This window comes from Mycetomoellerius zeteki, unplaced genomic scaffold (genome assembly GCF_001594055.1).
Source record: "Mycetomoellerius zeteki isolate Tzet28-1 unplaced genomic scaffold, Tzet1.0 scaffold106, whole genome shotgun sequence".
In the NCBI taxonomy this organism is placed as follows: Eukaryota; Metazoa; Arthropoda; class Insecta; order Hymenoptera; family Formicidae; genus Mycetomoellerius; species Mycetomoellerius zeteki.
In genome coordinates, this window is record NW_017255975.1 from 5,699,320 (window position 1) to 5,718,271 (window position 18,952).

The 18,952-nt window shown below is 33.1% G+C and overlaps 1 protein-coding gene across 1 annotated transcript in view; it reads left to right on the forward strand.

Annotated features, from left to right (window-relative positions):
• The window catches only part of Hs3st-A (Heparan sulfate 3-O sulfotransferase-A), a 37,900-nt gene that overhangs the window by 740 nt on the left and 18,208 nt on the right, over positions 1 to 18,952 (forward strand). The gene's annotated exons all lie outside the window — the stretch shown is intronic.

Genomic DNA, 18,952 nt, shown 5'->3' on the forward strand with positions numbered 1-18,952 from the left:
CGCTCTCGCCGCGTGGCTCGGTGGTTACGGACTAATTCTTTTTAATCAAAATTGCCCTGGGGAAAATTTCCTCATCGATCCAAGGGAACTTTCTGCGGTGGGAAGTTTTTATCTTTCGGCTTTTAGCTCGCGACGGTCCCGCTGCGGTTCGCGGATAAAGGCGAACTAAGCGCGGAAATGTAGAAATTCCTCGAAGCAAACGAGTATTCTTAACCATGTATATGCCTGCAATTAAACTCTTCCCGTGAGCATTTATCCGTTTATCGTCACGCGAAACCGCGAGGCGAGCTATCTAAACTAGCGAAGTATCGCTCCATCGCGCGTGGTACCGCGATGTCTGACCCGTCGCGTCGTCATCTACTGCTATCGTGAGCGTCTGTCTCTACTACTTGCGATCATCAATTTCTCTCGTTACTCTCGTCTGAAATATTTCGCCGCCGAGTGAACGTTCGCTCTTTTGCTGTGGAAAACTGAGAAAAGAGGAGAATATTTTACACGTAACCGTGACTGTGCAACTATTCTGACTTCGAGATAGGATGTACTGCGTTGTTACGTAGAAAAATGTTCTGGTTGTACTATAACAAGAAATACAATCAAAACCAATTCTGATCGTATGAATCAGAATTCTGGTTATCGTAATTGAATTTCTGGTTATCTTCACTAGAATTTTATTTATTTTTCTGGTTGTATCTACCAGAAAAGTACAAATGCCAGGATTCTATTAAATGCAACAAGACTTTTTAACATAAGTATCTGATTTTGTACCTTTGTGGTTGAATTTATCAAAATTTCAATGAATGTAACAAAATTTTTTAATTATAAGTGTCTCATTTATACCTTTCTAATTGAATCTACCAGAAGTTCATGGACTTCCAACGAATGTAAGACTTTTTTATTATAAATACACGAATTCTCTTCTAATTCTTGCTGTTCGAAGCACAGTTGCGGGATGGAATTTTAAGACGCATCCGCCCTCGGGAATGAATTGAGTTAAAATTAATTAAATGACGCAGAGATATCAGAGATTATATGTACAAATATATCACGTGCGCGCCACGACAGGATTCATTCAATTTGCCCGCGGGCGTTTCTATTTCGCGACAAGTTGCAAAGTGCCGTTTGCAGACGGTCGATGGCAAGTGTCCAAATGCGAAGCAGAATAAGCGTACGTAATCTTACAACGTTGGTTTTAATTATCCCGTTTGATCCGCCCATCTAGAAGTCATTATTTGCTCCATGCAAACTGTTGCACGTGCGCCATGCGACGAATTCGTCTTCGATTGAGCCACGCGAAACAATAAAAGTATTTCTAAATGATGTGCGCAATCAATTTTATAAATATTATGCATTGTTAAAAGTTTTTAAGAGATTTTTTGTTTCACATAAATTTTTGGAAAACAAAACGGTGTTGCCTTACGAAATTATTTGAGCAACGATAGTCTTTCCCAAATATATGACTATATTTTCTCTTAATTCTACAATCATATTAATTAATTAGGTTAATTGAATCATTCGTGTTGAATGTTAGTGTTGAATGACGAGAAATTGCTTCTTGATTTAATCTCGCAATGCGAGATTATTACAAGACAAATTGATACCCGTTTTTTGTTGCTTCCTAATTTTTACATCCTTTAGTATTCTCTCGTATTCATAAAATGAAAATGTGCAAGGTATAAAAAGTATTTTTATTTTTTGTAGTAATTTGATAGGGTTTTTTATCTTTACGATAATTTTAGGAATTGCAATTCCCATCCTCCCGATTTTGATATTTCAACGCATTTCTGATATGTGTAACTTAAACACGGGGATGGCAAATACTTAATACAACCCGCTGTTTATGCACTCTAAAAATTATAATTGTTGGTGTTATGAAATATCTTGTGCTCCGGATATATATATATATATTTTCTTCCTTTATAATTCCAAGACAATGAATGAAACCGGTCACGATTAATCACAGGTATTTTTTTAAATATTAAAGTGGAACCTTTATGTAAAACTTATACAGAGAGAATTTTCTTTTAAAATTTACCCTGAAAATATAGTAGTTGTGGTACAATACAATATTTTAAAGATTTTTACCATGCACTTCAGTAAAATTGCTCAAACTTATTTCTCATACTTTATTGTAGTTTTATTAATGAATAAGAGAGATTTACTTTAAAATTCTTCGAAATACAATGTTGTCCACGACTGTCATATTTTCAAGGTAAATTCTAAGAAAAAATTGTCTCCGTGTATAGTTTCTATTTATATAGGAACAATTTATCCTATATCTTTTTCTTCCAAAATATTATAGGTTTTCGCACATAGTTTCGTATTATGAGATAAACCGTTATTTGTGTCATGTAACGGATGTCATGTGGGAATTTCCTACGTCTGGTGTTCTTTCTCCCGAATAATTGTTCAGATTGATCTCGAAATCCTTATTCGCGGTAACCACGGTCCAAGATGCTATAGAAAAGTGATTCGTATAACAATTATTTCTAAACAATCATCGTAATACGATCTCGATTTAATTTTCATTACAATCGGAGAAATTTATTGCAATTGGAATTAATAATAAAAGTCCTGATACAATATATAATGTAAGCGTTTCGATCGCATTTAATTTTTTAATAACTTTATTACTTTCTGGTAGAATTAAAGACCTACTTTAAATTAATGGCAAAAATGATGAAATGTAAATTTATGTAATTTTACGAAAAATAAGATTTGTAAGAAGATTTTCGAACAAGCAATTCTAAAGCCTAAAAGCTTTGCTTTTAAACCTTGTGAAGCTTTTTCCTCCACAGTGCTTCTGTTTCAAATGGAACGTACCATTCTAAGTGGAACGTGCAAAATTAATGAAAAAGAAATTCGTTAAGTACTTCATTCAACCTTCATTGCCTATTGTCCACTCAACTCGATTACTAAGAGAAGGAAAAGAGGTATTGTTATTATTTTTTTTGTATTGAAAAATGTGTGACTACCAATGTTCAAATAGGTCGACTACCAATGTTCAAATAGGTCGACTTTATAAAACATGTTTTATTTTGCTTTCTTTTTGAAGAAAAAAAAAGATAACTTTTATCTTTCAAATATATTTTATTCGGAAGATTATCAGCTATGTACATTGTTTTACAAAAAAATCTTTACACCTACAAGTACGTTAGATTTGATATATATATATATTTTGAATAATGAACAATTTCTGTGCATAATTTTGACGCCTGTTATGAATCTGTAAACTATCGATTGTGTAAACTATAGTACGAAAATTAGAATTATAATCGTACTGTCATCCTAATTTTATCACTGAATTTGATTAAACATACTATACTGATAATTTACGTAACAGGTCAGTGAGACGTTAACATAAAAAATATTGCTTTTGATTATTCAACGACTTTACCAGTTAAAACGTTTTATCAGTAAATCTTGTCGAGTTAAATGTAAGATCGCTGATTACTAGACTTTTATTCGCTTTTTGCACGAATGTAAAAAAATAATTTGGAATCACGACACAGATGTATATTCGATTGACCTTTTACACGGTGACTATTCTTTCCATTGTCTTTGTGATTGCCCCTCGCGTGCAAAAGCATTAATTAACGGTTGGCATTTTACTAGATACGAGTCCATGTCGAGTTTCCACTGTTATTACAGTATCGTCTCGCAAATCATGTAAACTAGTTTATTGTTCCGCTGCAAGCTTCGTATCGCGAAAATTGCACAGCTGCCATGTTGCGCCGGCTGGAAAATTAATCACGCGCGTTGGCGAATATGTTCTTTCCATATTTATTATTTGGGACACAATGCAACTAGCGTCACTACCGTTGTAGTTCGTTGACAGATATTGATAAAAATATTCACGGTTCGCGCAATCGAATTACTAATTAATCTCGGCAAACACAACAGCTGGAATTGCATTTCCATTTCTATTAAAAAATTCTATCTATTTTATTCGTTATTTTATTATTCTATTATTATATACATATTATTTCAATGAATTTGCATTACACGTGGGCGTTGTTGTTTTACGAGTTCAGCTGTTAAACTTAGCTATGGTCTTGGTATGCAAATTATTACATCTATAAAATATTCGTTTATCTTACGGAGAATTATAAGACTTATTGCTACTTGCAAAAATTAACTCTAACACGCGAGAACAGAAAAGAACACTTAGGTCCGTATTTATAGACGTATTTCTTCCGAAGAACTGAGCTATAATACCAGTCTCGAGAAAATTAATCACGCGCGTTTTTTCTCTTACCCTAATTGTGAAAGATATGATTGCAATTACTCTAATTTAGCTATAATTTATAATATTTTTTTGTGTCAAATATATTTTTTGGTAGAACTATAAATATAATTTAATTATTTCTAACATTATAGCAATTATAAAAATGGAACTTTTAATCATAACTATTTTATCATGCAATTATAGTCACAAATATCAAATACTTTTCTCAGTGTTGCTTGAATTATAGAATATTGTCTCTTTTACTATAACATTTCTGTATAAGATAATCTTGAAAGATAATATTGGATAGTCGTCTTGTATTTTTTATCGATTTAATAACATAACGATTTAATAACATCGCTTATTTGAAATTATTTTGCTCTTACTGCTTTCTCAAACTTAATATACCTAGATGTGTTAGATATGGTTTTATTAACCTTAGCTTACTAATCAAGGGTCTGGGAAACCCTGCCAAAACGTATACATTTCACCAAATCATAGGAAAACATTTCTTTTAATAATTATTTTATATAATGTAATTAATAAAATTCAACTTTTGATAGCATGCTCCTATTCTAGATTGTTCAAAATTGTCATGGAAAACAATTATTGACGAATTAATTAACATTTATACCGAAATTGCACATCAAAATATCCGACAGTCTCACAGACCTTGAGGCTCTCCGCGTGAGCGAAAAAAAAGTCTGGTGAGCTAGATTTAACGATACTATTTAATATTCATTTTATTTTTAAATATTTAATTTCTTTAAATAAAATGTTTTTATTTTTTTGAAATGGAATAATTAAAATGAGAGAAAGAGAGAGAGAGATCAATTATTTAAATTATTATTAAAAGAAAGAAATAATTCGTACTTGACATTTCAAATTTATTATTACTAATATACATTTATACATCTTAACCAGAAAGCAAATTCTCTCGTCAATTAGAATTCAACAATATTTTCATTTCAAACCGCTCTAAATTAATTGTTATCTTAGGCAATGCTAATAAGTCCATAGTAAAATGACCTATTTTACTCATTTATCGAAATTGATTTAAAATACAAGGAATGGAATATTCGGTTTATAATTATTTTATAGAAGTTACGTTAAATATTTCGTGATAAAACGAGACTGGCGTACAGCCTTGGTATTGTTTTCGTAGCACACAGTCGTTGGTACGCCAAACCGCCGCAGGCTGTATTGCCATTCATTGTCAAGACTTTAACCGGCAAGCCATTGCTCCGTGTGCCGTACAGCCACGATGAAATGCGTAACGAAAAGTCAATTATGTATTAACAATTAATTCGAAATAAGATAAAGTTTTGTCTGTCTACATTAAAGCGTGCGAGTTTATATTTACTTTGCAATATTCAACGTTAAATACTTCTTTATGTATAAGTCCCGGAATACATTAGTAAACCTTAAGTCGTAAGAAATCAACTAATCATAGTTGATTATTCTCTTCGTATTCAATTGTGATTAGCCAATATCTTATGATTTAACACAGAACCGCGGCTGTGCCATTTTTTACTCATCTGATAATTTTTCTTTTCGTTAATTTGCACGTAAAGCTCTAGATTTTTGTGACTTTTCAATCAAATAATCATAATTAATTACAAGTAATTTTACTTTTATAGTGACAACCCTTCCTTGTAAAAAGCTTGAATTGCGATTAGGTTAATTTAGACTCGCGATTCTAGTGTTAAAGCTTACTATACCTCTTGTGTTTCGAGACTAATGTCTTGTGCGAGAACATCGTATTTGTCATTCGCGTAATGAAAGTTGAACCAGACGATTAGTGACATGAGCTGCTTTGTACGTCATTATATTACTTGAAACGCGATCGCGACAAAGTACTGCAAGTACTAAATGCCATTGCATATCTCGCGTAACTTTATTACAGTAAATGTTATTAGCATTAAAGGATTTGTAAACGCATCAAAGAGACAGCATTTCGCGTGATTTATTTATTTGAAAACTGAAACGAACAAGAGAATAAATACTGGAACGAATAAGAGAATATACAAAAAATAAGAAAAATAGATATATTTCCCATAACGAATATTATTCTCTATATAATAAAGAATAAGAATTATAAATTTTTTATACTATTTCGTGGTATATACATCTCGATAATTATCTCTTCAGTGATTGACTTGAATTTGCCACAGCGATTCGTTATTCGAATAACGAAAAGTTTTGCATCAATTATGTGATAATTATTCAAGATGAAAGACAATAGAAAATTTATATTGTAATATTCAACGTTACAAAAACTTAGCATACAAAAAATTGAATTTAATATAATTCGCTCGTTACTTCGAGACTGACAACATGAATTAATATACAAATCGCTGCAGCAAGTTATTTGAATAACGAAAAGCCTTACATCAATTATGTGTGTCGATTGAATTATTCAAGATGAAAGAGAATATATAGAAAATTTACATTGTAATATTCAGCGTTATAAGAACTTAGCATACACAGAATATTTACTTTATAATATTTAACGTCAAATATTTCGAGGAAGCGAAACTGGCGCTCAGCTTTGGTGTTTGTTTTTACATACATAACGCGCTGTGTAGATAGACGCCTCGTGCGTTGCATAATCGTTCGATGCAAGACAAGACTTTGAGCCGACAGGTAGCAGAATGCAGCTATGTATGCTAAGTATGGTATTACGCACCATCAAAATACTGTTATCTTTCACAGATTATTAAATTATTAAACATGATTTATTAACGTAATTAACGATTACAAATATATTGGCTATTTATTGAAGCAAATATAAGCGGATTTGATGAGCGAGATTATATGTTTAAATTGGCTAAAAATTCGAAACAAGGCGCGAATTTAAGTACTGTTAAAGAAATTATTGTTGTCCGCATGAATAAAATAATTCGTCCGTGCCGAGTTGATTATACGGTTTTTTTTTCCGGTTAGTCTGTCTCGTGGCAGTATATAATAATAATAATAATAATAAAGTGCGTGTCGCGTATGATTATGTCGGGAGTGCCATGTAAAATGCCATGTGATTACCCTACTTTGTGATGATTAGAATGCGGTCTTAATTAGTATTTTCGCGAGTATTGTGTAAATGTAACGAACGAATCTAATTGTAAGAGGAGATGGAGGAGAATAAGAGCGAGTAACTACAGAGCGGCCGTGGGGTGAGTCAATTATTTTTTATTTCAGTGAGCATTAAAAGATAAATAAGAGATAATGAAAGATAAATATAACATTTTATAACGATTTAGTATGTTGGAATGAATGGGATATATGTATATAGCAAATTATATAGCACAGATTATATAGCACAAGTATTTAATCTTGGAATTTATAACTATTAATTTGTTGAATGTTTTGTCGAGCATAAGATTTTCAGAAAAATCACAATCGAGAACATGTGAATAGATAATATATTAATAATATTATTTTATCAAAAAATTTTTTATTGTCAAAATTTTATTTTTTCACAATTTTTTTATTGTTATGATAGATTCCATTTTCGAATATATTGTGCAGATGATTAAAAAGAATAAGGAAGTAGAAAAAATGACAAAAGAAATTTATCATAATTAAAATACTAATATTTAAAAAATATATAATTTGTATTCAAATTTTTTTTATAGTGTTCGTGGAAAATGAATATTGTGGAATAGATATCTATATTCTTTCCGTATACATATTTTACATGAAATAAAGGGTGCGTTCCGAGTTACGCATGAAGTGCATAATGTATCATTTTACCTTTCTTTAGTATTCGATGAACAACAGAGATAAATGTTGCATAATGCGCTTCATACGTTACTCGGAACGCATCCAAAGATAAATTATATGTACATTTGTACAACATGAAACACAAAGAAGCTATTAAGCTATCTGTAAAATGAAATTTTATCCTGAATATTTCACTGATAAGCTTTTTGATACAAGATTCATATAACTATAAATAGAGGTCATATAGAACAACTCGGTCTCTAACATGCAATGGCAAACTTATTTTATCGAAAGAAGACATAAGGAAAAGAAATACTTAGAAGAACACAGTATTCTTTATTCGATATTCTTTCCTTATTCCTTGCTCCGTTTCTAAGAAACGAACTAAAATTTACTCACTCAGCCATCGATACTCGTTTAAACCCCGTATTGCATGAGCTTCGTTATTGTCGCAAACCTTATTGAGATCGATAATTCTTACGATAACACTCTTTTCCTTTCGTGACGAAGATTTCTGAAATCCGGAACTTGTGGCTTAGGAAGAGCATCGTCAGTCGCGCGATCTCTTAGTAAACGTATTCCTTTTTCGATTACCTCGAGAGATGATTACCTAGTAAATTTATTATACCGGTTAGGAAGTAAAGTCAATGAATCGCTCGAAAACATGCGACGGGGCTTCCTTGAAACAGAAGATCGAGAAAGGAGGTTAATGTCTTTTCCAACACTCGTGGCGTCACCTTATATTATACTTTGGACATACACGTCATTTGTAAAACAGGTGGGCTACAAGGTTTAAAGGGACGATCGCCAGGTATCGAGAAATATTTAAACTTCAGTCGAACTTTTTTCGAAGATATCAGCCTCAAAGTTGTCGGTACGTGACGTGCGATCGTGACGATATAAAAGTAACTTCGTTCTGATCGAGCGCAGACACTGTCCCGTGATCCTTAGTGCTCTTAAAAGGACGTGCGTGTATGTGCAGCTTGCACAGAGTTCTATGGCAAGACTTTTACACCTTCTTCTTTTTTTACGAGTGACTGAAATAGTTTCCAAATTTTATCTTTTGTTGTGCACATTAAAATCGTCCAAACAATATTTAATAATCGATACACAGTAAAAAGCATTTTATTTTTGTTAAAATCAGCTTTATGTTAAATTATTATTCAATTTTTCTTATTGTTAGTGTTAAAATAACACTATGAGTAAATAAATAAATAACATGAAAATAATGTATTTTAGAACGTGAATTCTATAAGATAAGGAATAAAATACGTTAATTTAACATTATAAATGTTAATTTTACTGAAAAAAGATACTTCCACAGTTTGCTGACACAAATTATATCAGTATTTTTGTGTTAACTGTATACATAATATTTGTATTACTTTTTAGTTTCATCTTAAGGCGTCTTCAGACGATATGATCAACGTATGCTAACATTAGTAAATATCATATACATACGTGACATACATAATTATTCATATTGAATGTAGTCAATATTTAGCGAATGTGTGCAAAGTTTGTGTATACATTAGCTATATCGTCTGGAGGCGCCTTTATATTAAATTAAGATATGAGTAAATTGTTTGAAATACGTGAAATGTGTTAAATGTAATACAAATTTTCCAACTGTGTAGAAAACAGAAGAATAATTTTTCATCGTTATTTTATTAATACAAAATTATTATATCGAATATTGATAACATTTATACGCATTTGCCAAATACAACGAGCTGTTGGGAATTGCGCATCAGTCATGTATTTTATGACAGTCGAAATACATGGTGTGAAATTTGAACATGATCGATTAAACCACTCTGAAGTTCCGTGGAAACTTCGCGCAGTTTGTGTCGCCGTATTCTGTTCTTCTTCCGTAATTCATTGGTGGCAGAATATTCTCGAATCGAATTTCTTAGATTACCATTACAAAATTCAGCACTTTGTTATCCTCTCATCCAACAATCATTTGTCACCGATATCCATCTCTTAATCATAAATCTCTACCATTAAATACGGTTATCTTTTTATTAATTCATACAAGATGTTACACGGTAAAAACATTTTGCATTTGTGTTAGAAATACAAAATGTTTGGTCCACACCTTGTCAAAATTTTGTGTTGAATTTTTAATATATTCACAAGTGTTATAATTTTTAACATAATGTGATTGTAAGTGAACAAATAACATAAAAATAATGCTTTTTTAAATAAATTTTTAAGATAAATGAATAAAATTTAATTAACTTAGCATATTATAAATGTTAAATTTCTTGAACCATGTTAATTTAATACATTATAAATGTTAATTTTAATGAAGAAATATGATTGCTTATACAAATTGTTTCAATGTTACCTTTAATGTGTTAATTTTTTTTATATAATATTCGTGTTACTTTCTAACATATTTATTTTGTGTTAAATTTAACGCAAATTTTTCAACTGTGTATGTATAATATCGCGAAATTTTATATGAATTTTGAATATTTTAACGGAATTATATTTTTTCAAGAATTCTTAAGAGAAGTATTTCTTAAAAATTAAATTTAAAATGTTACCGTTGAGGAAAACCGTACTTTTGATCTTCGTTAAACTTCTACTCGTAAAGAGTAAGTCTTATAGCAAAACGCGATCTTTTCTGTTCATCGTACATGATGAGATTTCGACGATGTCCGTCGAGGTGAACGACATCCGGATCGGTCGGAAATGCTGTAAATCCTTCGATTTTCTAGTAAAGCCTTTAGCGAGATGCCATGTTACATTTTCACGTAGCTTTTCATATTTATAAATATCCGTTTATTCTTTTTTTTACATTTTAACATGTCATGTCTCATTTCAGCGTTTTTATCCACGAAAAGATTCCATTTTAATTTTCATTACACAAAATATATTTTTCATATGGAAGGTACAAATTTTTATGAGCAAGATTTTACATCAGAGAATTCGAGCCGAGTGTTTTGTCAATTTCTAATATTCAGTATGGTGTATAATATTTATCTGACGTTGAATCATTGTTTACTGCACGCTCGAGTCAGAAGGAGCCATTTTAAGAATTTAATGCGTACCACGCTATAAATAATACACGCTCGATATAAAAACCGATAAGCGGCAAATTAAGGATGAAAAAGCGCAGATAATCCACAGCTTGGGCAATTACCGCGTCTTTTAAAGAAGTCCATGTGCACTCTACGTGACTAAGGAATAAGGCGAAACTGTAATATTCTTAAGAAGTACATTGACATACTAAAGATAGTGACTACTTGGCCGTGCAGCTAAAAAATTCTGGCTGAGAAGTTGGCTTTAGTTTCTAGTCTAGATATTCAACAGCTTTTTACGAGCTTTGCGCGCGTAGCGTGTCCTATTTTCTACATAATAAGATACCGTCTCTCGGAGCATTGTACGTTTCTTGCTTCGTTACCGGCAATTTCCGCACAGCGGCCGCAAGTTGTGACGCGCGTTGCGAATCTCAAAGCAGCGCACGTCGTGCAGGCACACCGTGATTCAGCTACCAGAATCAATTTTTAACGCACGACGCTTTTTCTCTCCCCTTTTTCTGGATTTTCCTCTTTCGGAATGAGAAATATCTTCAACGTGTAACAAACCGGCGAGTCGCAGCCTCAACATTAGAATAAAGAGCAGCGACTTAGTCGGAGAAAGAATTTTTGTCGCGCTCAGGTTTACGTACTCAAAAGAGAGGGATTATTCGGGAAAGAGATTTATACTGTCACAGGGGCAACTTTGGCGTGTAGATACTATGTTTCCATGCGATCTGATTAAGTCGAATCAGATTGCGTCGAATAACAGTCGAGATTAGTTTTGTGTCACGCCAGTGTCGCTATTGTACGACGTCTATTAGTAGCGGCGTGGCCTATAAGTGGCCGTAATTCGTCGATCGGATTTTATACGATAATCAGAGCGAACTCGATCATTCGCCTTAAAATCGATGGATTGGATTACGTTGTTCATTACAAAGGGCGTTTATTAAAATATTATATACGCTCGTGACAAGAAGCGTGTAATAAATTTTATGAAAGTCCACCGAGAGAGATACTTTTTACGCTACAGCATTCTCGTTGCTTCTTTACGACGCAAGCTGATTACCGATCGCATTAATTTGCGCTACGTTCTTTTTCATTAACAATATCTTTATTGCTTCGTTGCGCCATCGTGACTTCATTTCGCGAGCTTCGCGTGCGAGTCGCGATACTGCGCTGTTTTAAGCATGATTTTTGTGAAGAAACAGGTATCAGAATCACACATCGGATCGAATGGCCTAATTTTGTTTCTACAAAGATAACTATTTCCAGCAAGGTTTACACGCGGAGCACCTGAAAAATGCAAGTAATAGATTTCTGATAGGCACGACGGAAATAAGGTTCCTCGATAAAAAGACAAAAACATTTTCTGGCAAAATACTGCTGCATTTTTTTAGTTACAATGAATTATTTATGTTGCGACACAAATTTTTATAGTTAACGCGCGCAGGGAGATACATCACTCGTCTTTGTTTAATTGCTCAAGATAATACTTGACGAAACGCCCAGTGTACAAACTTTCCGAACACTGTTTATACACGCTACGTTCATTTTCCGTACAACACCTGACCGTTTTCAGAATGCACCGTGAAATAACGGATTAAGATCGCAGTTTGTCTTTGGTGTTTAATGCCAAACTTTCGACATGGAAGTTTCGCTGCGTAAGTCGATTTGACAATAGTCGCTCGCACTTGGAATTCGTTCCTTCGCGATAGTTATTCCGAGGTAACGCATTTGTAATATAATTGTAACATAATTAACAAGTTTATAAGGCGTTTAAATTAGAAATAATTTGTTGCTTATACTTGTTATTACTCATAATAATTTTATCAGTTATTGCACAGTAAGAACAGTTTCACTGAATTATATAAGAATTTAGCTAAATACAGATCTGAAAATAAATATTATTAGATTAATTGGACGTTCAAATTGGTTATTAAAATGTCAAAATGTTTTGCAGCAATGCTCATCATGGTTGAGTTTGCTATATAATTATTTTGATGGTCCAACAAAATTATTTTTAGATCTGCATTTACCTAAATTTTTGGAAACTTCAGCAAAATCGTTCTTTCTATGTATCATGAATGTGTGATTTATGTCTTTTTTATACGAATTATATATATATAATTATATATTATAATTATATATATTATATTTATCTTCCTTGTTTTACCATTCTTATTCGAGTCCCCTTATTGGTCTCGCTTTAATTTCGTCCCGTTGATTTTCATTATATAAATTAATTAACAGAAGGATTAGATATTACATAAGGACAAAGATTGCGCTTCGCGATGCGTAACATCAAAGCACCTTATTAAGCCTTTGCCATTTCATAGACATTCTACAAGCGTACATTGCATTTGCAACGAGCTCCAACATAAAGGGTCGAGGTATGACGAATAATTCAACGCCACTACGCCGAGCAATTTGTCTTGCATTGTGTACGCCTTCCACGACACATCTTTCGCGCGTGACTTTACGCTCAATAGTCTTACTTACACGAGTACTTTAGCGGCATAATGTTTGCTGTCCAATTAGTAGCGATAAGTCGCTTTACCTGCCGTGCCTCGCGTGCGTTTGTGAAACTTTATCTTATTCGTACATTCAAGTCATATCGAATCATTCTTTTCTCGCGAACCCGTTGTAACGCGAGCTATCATAAACTGCATAATCGTTAAGCAACGAATGCAAATTCGTCTTTGTGGAGCAAACGTGGCCGTCTGTACAGCAAAAATGGATAATGCAAGACACATGTAGCGCGAATGCGTTTTCTCCTTATATATCCATTAAACTCAATATCTACGTGCGCGAAACTACACAACGAGGAATCGATAAGGAGATAAAAGTAACAAAAGAAAGTTACTTTTTTTTATACGCACGTGTCCGTGTGTGCGGATGGACGGAATCATTGCCTCGTAAAAGGAAAAAGCCCGGTTATGATGAAACATCAGGGTGAGGTGGGATTTGTGGGTGAAATATGACGTGATATCTTTCGTCAGAAGGAAAACTGCCCGCGGCACGTTGCCGCGAAGCCCTCTTCGAGAATCTCTCGTCGTGATAACGCAGCAGTTACGCGAACAAGCGGCCGCTTCTATATCTAGCGACCGCGTCTAACGCCGGCTCCTCTCTCGCCTTCCTGGGTGTTCGACCCAATTCTATGTTTTCCCCTCATCGCGTCATCTCTTTTCTTCATTTTTCCCGAACGACCGAGCACGCCTCGCGCCCGATACATCTGGCTTCTAGGGTGGTTGCTACAAGTGGCGTCGAAAGAATAAGGTATCGATATACCTGCCTTATGTAGGACATTTCTCCCGAAAACCCTGAGACCGAGTAAGGGAGGGAAGAAAGAAATCCTCAATTTATAGTCCAAGGCGTCGCGTGCGCGGGCGTAGACACGCAAAATCGTGCGGTCGTCGGAAAGAAGTACAAGTGTGACTCAGCTGTTCCCGTAGGTCGCGTGTCGTTACGATCAAATGTCTTATTATAGTGTCTACACCGTTGAAAACGTGCATAATTATATGATTATGTGCGCCTGTTGACGTGTTCCTTTCATTATTTACTCAATTCACGAAAGAAAGTTTTTCGCTGGTTATAAATAACGTCGGGTTTCTATAAGAATGTTACACGCTAGCTAAAGTTTCGTTATTATCTTCACGCGACACGCGTTCTAACGTCATTCATTGAAATCGCAAATCGCGAGAAGGTCTTTTATTTATGAGCGCATCTAAAATGCAAAAGCCCGGAAATTTTTTCGTCTATTAAAATTATGCGTTTATGCGGTGAATTTGTTCGCACTTTGTATACATATATATATATTTTTTCTCGAGCGAAAATATGTTTGTAACAGCATTATATTATATGTCAGAACCATCGCGTTTTTCACTTCGTGTGTACAAAGAAAAACGTATTTCACATTTTCCGACGTTCTTCAGAGTACCGTGGAGAAGCGTATGTTATTACATGATACGAGCTTCGATAAATATCGCAGAAACTAACGATATTAGCGTAGTTGCTTGTGTCATCAGACATAATAAAACCGCTGGGAAAAAAATTTCAATTTTCGTCTGTACCGTTGTCTTTTGTTTGAATACGAACCATGTACCTGAGACTTGATATTCTTATCAACGAGGAAATTATTATCGGTTTCCACGACCTCGTATTTTACGTAGGTACCATACGATACAACAACTTTATCCCGCGTACCGCAGTGACGAGGCAATTAATTCACGTGACAACGATTGAAGCCATTAATTTTCAATTGATCGGCCTGACATTAATCGCAGGTTTATTAATTAGCTGTGAGATTCAAGGATAACGGCAAACCGGAAGAACGTCATCCTTGAGTGAGTTACGGAGCAAATTGCAATGTTTATGCTAATTCTGATGTTGCATATTGTTTCGGAGATGGCATTAGGGGTTATAAAATCTTCACGCATGGAAAAAGGCACTTTCAGTAAAATGTTTACTGTTATGAATACTAAAGGTACATAAAGAAACCTTATAAACGTAATCTTTAGAGATTTTATGAGAAAATATCGCATAAAAAGTTGGAAAAAAATAATTTTTTTGAAAGTTATGAATCAAAAGAAATTAGAAAAGTTATGAATATTTAAAAAATATAATATTTGGCAAAAAACCCAAACAAGATTTAATAAATTCCAATTCTCTTTATATCAAACGATACCTTTATCGATTGATTCTAACATAAATTTAAAAAAAAATTTTTATTATTTTTTAAATAGCAATAAAAGAACTAAATTTTTCGTGATAGTTTTATCAACTCTTACTACACACGATTGGGCCATTTATATCCTGCGCCTTCTTCTTCTTTGAGATACTAGGAGCTCGTATAGGATATTAAATACTAGGGCTAAGGTACTAGGGCTTAGATACTAGGGCTTAGGTACTAGGATTGAGATACTAGAGCTAGTGGTCTCTGTCCTTTCCTCTTTTTTAATATACTTTATAAATATTTTTTGAAGGTGTTAAAGTATATGTAAGAATACTTAATAATTTTTGTATACTGTAGAACGACATTGCAGTGATAATAACTTCCACAGTCATAAAGCACGGATTGCAACCATTCGTGTGTAAAATTGATCGATAAAAATGAGAAAGATAGAACGCGAAGATGGTCAGTCTCTGTCTCTTTCTATTCAATCAATCATATGATAGAAAGAGAAGAAGATTGCCACTCCCTCTCTTTTTCTCTCATTTTTATTGACCACATATTTGATATATTATTTAGATACTAATAGCGCAGTCGATACTCTATATCTGTGATAACTTTCAATATTTATTCATAAAATAAAAATTGTTCGTATCTGTGTAATTGTTTTGTGATGGCGATGTTATTGTTATTTGTCACTGAGGAGTAGTGTAAGTACGCGCGTATATATAAAAATTAAAAATAAATTCTATCATAAATTCAAAAAGAAAAATTTTATTTTCGCACAAATAAATATTTCTAGCAAGTAATGTTTTATGAGTTCAAAGTTTCGTTTTGTTTTACGTGAATCATATTTTATTTATCGAAATCATATTTTATTTTTTTTTAGGACTGTTATTTTGAAATAATTAAATCGATGAGACGTCTTTGATAGTATTGGGGCAAATATGATATGAACTAAGTAAATCCCATATCATTTATATGATTTGAATAATAATCCATATTATTTCCTAATCTTCTGTCCTATTATAATCTCAAATTGTTATTTTGTTTTGTATAATTTCTTTTTCAATAATTTTTGTATTAAAGTCTTTAAAATGGTTCAAAATTACAAAAAAAAATTAGTTTATTACTATAAAGACATTTTTATTTCGTTTTTTTAATAAAACCAGTTTATTTGATCGATTTCATTATTGTTTTATTTACTAACATATATAGCAGACTTCTGTAACACAAAAAAATGGGCTATTAAAATGACCCCAATTGAAATATAAAATTGATAGCTACATCATTTTATTTCTCTTTCCAAAAATATTAATTAAAAAAAAATTTTTTTAATAACTGAATTGAAAGTATAGAAGAAATGGATATTTCAGTTTTAAATAATATCATAGATACTATATCATAGGAATTATTCGAAGATGTTTTTAAAAACTCTTATCAATCTCGCCCTTTTCAACTGTACGCACGGAAAAAAAGTAGCTGTCGTAACTAAAAACTGCATGTGGTAACTAAATGGCAGATGTAAAATATGGACAGCTAAAATATAGGTATTATAGCTAATGTCTTATAGCTGTGATATCTATATTATAGCAGCAACAGCAAACTATTTCGCTGTAGTTTATAAATTTATAGTTACGGCAGCAAATATATTATAACAAACTTTAATAAAGATTAGCTGCGGCAGAGAAAATCTTTTTTTCTGTGCGTGTAAAAGTGATAAGATATTAACCCAGTAATCTTTGTAGAGATTGTATAAGTACATACAAACAACTCATTGTGTGTAGTAAAGAACCGGAAAAGGATCGCATGTACTAAAGTTAATTTAAAACTCAGAGAAATAAAAAAATTTTATGAAACTTTCGTGAAGTTCAATTTCTAGATATTTTTAAGACGCATATTTAACAAAAAAAGTTTATTAATATCTATTTCCATTTGTGAGATACATAACGAAATAAAAAAATTGTTCTTTTAATTATTTATAATTTAAAAAAAATTACTTTTTTTGCAACTTTTTATGCGTTATTTTTTTACAAAATCTCTACAAAGATTACGTTTAAAAAGTTTCTTTTACGTAATTCTTAGTCCTTAATTAATAGCAAGCATTTTACTGAAGTGTCTCTTTGCGCACGAAGTTTTTATCACCTCTTACGTAAACGTTGATTGCACTTCACGAAAGTCACTGGTAAATAATTGTAAATGCAATGTTAAAAACGATCGTTAGCGCGTGCAACGCTATGGGAAAATTTATTTTATGCGAACGATGAATTATAATCGTGAAAGTTTCAAAAATCAGATGATTTGTGAAACAGTCACGCCGTTGCGGTTCCAGAAACTCGTTTCCGGCAGACAAATTCTCCGTGGCTTTTCGCCAGACTTGCCACTATTCCTTCATCTCACCGACGCTAAGCTATCCCCGTTCCAATTTGCTCGGAAAATGTTTTTCCTCGCTCCGTGACTCGAAGCCGCGAACGGAGACGACTTGGAAATTGTAAGAACGTCTTCGCGCGCGTGAAGAAACGCTTGGACAAGACGAGACTTCTTCAGTCTTTCCAACATACACATATATCTCGTCGCTTAAATACTTCGAAGGTTCCGTGAACTTAAGAGGGTAGAACTCGGAGGATTCAAAGTTAAGAGCAAAGAATCTAATAGAAGAAAAATCAGGTCTTGCGTTTCGATTCGACGGTGATACGAAATATTCTCTTCTTTTAATTCGCGTTAAACTTTTTAATGCGCGTTCGTTACATTATTTTACTGAAATATCGAGAAGGAAAGTTTCTCTTTAATTCGTTTCTTGAAAATCGATTCACTTAATGAATTGAAGGAGGATTTTTCTAAGCGAGATTCGTCTTAGTTAGACAGGCGACGGGCAGAAAACGTAAGGCTTTAATAGCGGTTCCATTCGATTCCAATTAAAGACCATTCGAGACGTCGTCACAACGTGTTACGAGTTTCTCTTCCTGACGCTGAAATGCAAGCAAAGATGCGAAGCTGTCCGTTACGTTCTTCATGCATTACCGACAACTCGATTCCTTCCACGTTTCCTCGGGAATCGACTACTTTAGCTCGAGCAATGACGACAAGAAGAATCGACACTTATCTCGGTCGATCCGAGAAACGTGAGCAATAAAATAAACAACTAAATATTGCAAAAATCGTGAAACGTACATTTGTATCTTATTTCATTAATACACAATTGCAACGGCTTTAACATAATAGCTAACGTTAATCAATAAAATTGATTAACGTCCCGTAATAATGGTATCTAATATTCCCCTAATAGCGAGACTTTCGATCATC